At 30.8% G+C, this 4,887-nt stretch overlaps 1 pseudogene; it reads right to left on the bottom strand.

Annotated features, from left to right (window-relative positions):
- Nucleotides 1-3,604: 3,604 nt before the first annotated feature.
- On the bottom strand, nt 3,605-4,666 carry LOC132061449 (thaumatin-like protein 1b; annotated as a pseudogene).
- Between the last annotated feature and the right edge of the window lie 221 nt (nt 4,667-4,887).

Here is a 4,887-nt window from a genome sequence, read left to right as displayed (position 1 = left end):
TTGTTTGACCAAGTAATTACAGTTAGGTGGGAATTGGGTGTAATTGAGAGGGTGTAATTACACTCTCCAATTCTCTGGGGTATTGAAAATTGGTTATAATTACAAGGTTACTTTTTAGTTTGTTTATTTCAATTTCTTTTTATTTTTTATTTTTCTATTATTTTAATTTCTTTTGATTTTTAATTTATTTTTAATTTCTATTATTTAAAATTCTTTTTTATTTTTACTTTTTAATTATTTTTATTTTTTAAAATGTATTTTTCTTTTTATATTATTTATTTTTCATTTCCTTTCTTCTCATTCCGGACCTTTACTTCTTGTGGTTTCATATATTGCTCATATTTTTTATTTTTATTTTTATTCATTTATGATAACTGTGTTATTATTCTAATTTTGAAACTACACCTCTTAATATTGAAAAGAATGAGTCATTAACAAACTTGGCATATAACGAGTGACGTTATTAAAGTAGATTTTCGTTGTGAATGAGGTTATAGACTTATATTTTCCCTTTCTTTTGAATTATTTACTTAAGTTATGTTGGAACTTACTTATGTAATGTTGGAATTTGACATAAGAGTATTATGTTAAACTTTTTCTTTTGGATTTTGAATTTAGGTTATATTTTCAATTTTAAGTTATTTGCTTTCACATTGCATGTTGTTTATTTTTCACTTACATTTGATGGATTTTTCATGTCAAACACTTAAATAATGATATGGCATTATATTTATAAATATTATTTTTTGGTCAAACATCCAATCCATGACGTTCTTACAAAAAAAGCCTTCTTTTAAGTTTTATAATTAATTAAAATTAAATATTATTAATTTGAAAAATATATCAATTATTTTTTACAATATTAGTTACAAATATATGATTATTAATTAATTTATTCTAAGAAATAATGGGTTATTAAATAACTAATTTAATATCATTTATAAAGGCAAATATTTTTTAAATATTAGTTTATATTTTTTATAATTAAATTTTATTTTTAAATTAAACTAACTGTGTAATTACACTTGTGCAACCAAACAACACGCCTGTAATTACACTGTAATTATGTTATGACAAACAAACAAGTCGTTGTAATTACACTAATGTGTAATTACTACCCTAGTAATAACACCAATTCCAATTACCAGGTGGCTTTCCAAACAGGCCCTAAATTTCATATCATGAAATTATTGATAGAATCTCATATTAGATTGTTTAAAGTTTTACAATCTATTATTGAGAAAATCCCTACAAGTTGGAGTGTCATCAATTTACATAAAATTTGCCTAAATTCAACTATCGAGCCGAGGGTTCATTCGAAAACAGCCTCTCTACCTCACGAGGTAGGAGTAAGGTCTGCGTACACTCTACCCTCCGCAGATCCCTTTGCGGGGATAACACTGATTATGTTGATGTTGTCTAAATTCAACTATCGCAATTTTGAATAAACATTATAGATTGTACATAGATTTTTTGATTGAGGAGAGTGGAGGAGGGAAAAGAGGACAGGTTTTGGTGGGCTGAGGAGGGGGGGTGCGGGGGAGAGGGATCTATTGGGGATCATATGGTTCGTCTCATACTATTGTGTGAAACTAGATATAAGATAATGCAAGATAAATAAACAAATGGGGCTAGATACGATGTATAGAATTTGGATGGATTCTGCATGGATTGACTGGAAGAAAGAAGAAGCCTAGAGAAAACTGGGTCAAGTAAACCATGATCTTGAAAATAAACTTTCCTTTGCTGCTTCTTGGAAGTTTATTCCTGCTCTTTCTCTTTATTTTTACGGAAAAGCGCCAAAAAAAGAGTCCCTATACTATCCGCAAAGGTTTTAAAAAATATTCTTAAATTATTTTTCTAAAAATATTCTTAAATTATTTTTCTAAAAATATCCTTCCTCCAACTATTTTGGTGCACTTATATGCTCTTAAAACTAACAACGTACCCCTTCTTTTTTATTTTTATTATTTATTACATGATGTTTTCCTATTGGAAAATATTAAAACCCAAACCCCATCAGATCTTTTCCTTTCGCCCCGACCCACCGACCCATGACCCAATTCCCACTAATACAATGATTCAAACAACAGGCTGAGATTGTTGGACTTTCTAGACTTTCACTCGATTGAAACAAAAGCAAAGTATGACATTTTGCTCCTCTTTCTTCTGCTTCTTCCCACAAAAAAAAGATTTTTTTGTGGGTTTGTGTTTCCTTATCTTTGTATAACTTCAATTTGTGTTTTTTTTTTTTTGTGTTTTTTTTTTTTTCTGACGAAATTAGTTGTCAAATATGAATTAGCGAGGGTATTGGTTCAGAATTCGGCAAAATGGTTGGATAATGATGGAAGGAATGTAGAGTCGTGCAGAAATCTATGCGTGAGATTTTAATTTGTTATGGGTGTCTAACAATTGGGACAAGGGTCATGGTTCGTTGGGTTGGGGCGAAGGAAAAAGATATAGAAAATTACATTGTATGTTAATTGGGGCAACAAAACTATCAAAATTGACCCCTTTTTTTAAGGGGAAATTTCAGAAATATACAAGTTGGTCACTCACATTACAAAAAAATAGCCCAAAACTTACGTTACAAAAAATAGACCAAAATATACAAACATATACAGATATATACAAACATATACAGACACTTATACCAACATATACAAACATTTACAAAGATAGAGAGAGACAGAGTGAGAGAGAAAAAAGTTTGGGTCATTTTTTGTAAGAATTAAAAAAATGAGTCAATTTTGATAGCATTGTTGCCCCAATTAACATACAGTGTAATTTTCTTTTTCTTTTTTTAATTCTTGCAAAAAATGACCCAAACTTTTCTCTCTCTCTCTCTCTCTCTCTGCCTTTGTATATGTTGGTATAAGTGTCTGTATATGTCTGTATATTTTGGGCTATTTTTTGTAATGTAAGTTTTGAGCTATTTTTTTTGCAATGGAAGTGATCAACTTGTATATTTCTGAAATTTTCCCAAAAAGATATAGTGGGGTGGGTTTTAATTTCGACCAAAAGGGAGGCGCCACGTAATAATAACAAAAATAAAACATAAAAACAGAGGACTGTTAGTTTTAAGGGCATAAATGAGCCAAAATAAGTGGAGGATGAGTATTTTTAGAATAATAGGTGAATGAAGGGTATTTTTTGGCCTTTTCGGATAATATAAGGGCACTTTTGGCCCTTTTAGGTTATTTTTATGAGTCTTTTTTTTTTTTTTTTTAATTTTTGTTTTGTTTTATTACATAAGGGGGTAAGGGAAGGAAAATGGGAAGGAAATTGCAAGGTGGAGAATCAAACCCTCACTAATAATGTGAGCGAACCAACTGAACTACTAAGATCTCCCTTATTTTTATGAAACTCTTTCCTCACATAAGAAACGTTCTTGACTATACTGTTAAGGGATTGTTGTTTCAAGGAATTTGTGGGGGGGGGGGGGGGGGGTGGAGGATTATCTTGATTTAAAATAAGATTAATAAGAACTTATCTAAGATGAACAATGTCTCATGAATATGAAAATATATTAACTATCATGCATTATTAAAAGCTATCAAATAAAGATCAAATCAAATATACATAGATATTTTGTTAAATAAATTTAAGGTCTATTTTTAAATTTTGGCTCAACTCCCTCATCCCATGGGCAAGAGATAATCAAGTAATCAGTTCCTGTACATGTATATAAAGTTTTATCAAAAGGATAAGTATAAGCTTGAGGACATAATTCTTTGAGTTGTACAGAGTAGCTCGATGGCTTGCATGTTTAGGGAGAACTATATGCACCGGTGCAGCACAAATCATCCCGTTGAAAAGACATCCGCTTTTGCACCCAATGACATTATTATCTCGATCTCGTACTTCTAACTCGACTTGTTCTCCACATTTTATTTCGTTATGATTCACAAGACAACCTCTTGTTTCGCTATCACGTCTTACTAAAGGGATTAACAGAAACTGGTAAATTAAAACCATTGACTATGCTGGCAGAGTAAGAATCATTATTACCAGACCAACTTGCTATCGTAAACTGTGTAAGGGTTGTTGGTGGAATACCACCAGCACCGTTGCATTTTATTTGGCCAGTCATGTAATCTCCGCTAAAATAAGTAAAATTTATGTAATATTGAGAGCAAAGATATCTTGCCCAAATTCTTCATGACCATGAATTTGGTACATTTAAAATTTGCGATGCTTTTGATGCTAATTCAAATCCTTTAGAAATTGGCGCTGCTTGATCAGATTGTGTAGCTAGCCAAATTTTGTGAGGACAATTATTCTTTACTATTAGTTTGGTTGCATAAGACTCCGCCTAACATCAATTTAAACTAGTAAGCATAAGCATAACTAGTTATACCATCATATAGCGCACCCAAAAAATGTTATGTTCATTCAATTGATTTCTCCATCGATACTAGTTAGAGAAAAGAAAAAAACTATATTTTAACTTGAATCACGCTAAAAATCATGACATCACTATCGTGAGTACTTCACAACTTCAATGAGTTAAGTGGTTCATTTTAGTCGACTAAAGAAAATTAAAATGAGTTCGTTAAGTTGACAAATCTAAAATCATTAAGTTGGAGAATACACACAAAAGGTTAAAATTACTATAGAGGAAGAACACTGAGAAGATAACAACAGTGGTGAAATTTACCCTCATTTTATAAGTATCTCATAAAAAAATTTCTAATATGAAATGAAAATAGAAGTTGATTGAATCTATTTAAGAAGTTCTAGTATAGACGTAGTTGTGCTAGGGTCAAGGTCTTAATAGATCTCCTCTCTGATTTCCCTAAGACTGTTAGAATGAATATAGAGCATGAAAACACTAGGGCTATAAGAACTATACATGTGAAGATCTACTATGACCATCTACCAAAA

Source organism: Lycium ferocissimum, chromosome 6, assembly GCF_029784015.1.
Source record: "Lycium ferocissimum isolate CSIRO_LF1 chromosome 6, AGI_CSIRO_Lferr_CH_V1, whole genome shotgun sequence".
NCBI lineage: Eukaryota > Viridiplantae > Streptophyta > Magnoliopsida > Solanales > Solanaceae > Lycium > Lycium ferocissimum.
This window is presented reverse-complemented; position numbering and strand designations above follow the sequence as displayed.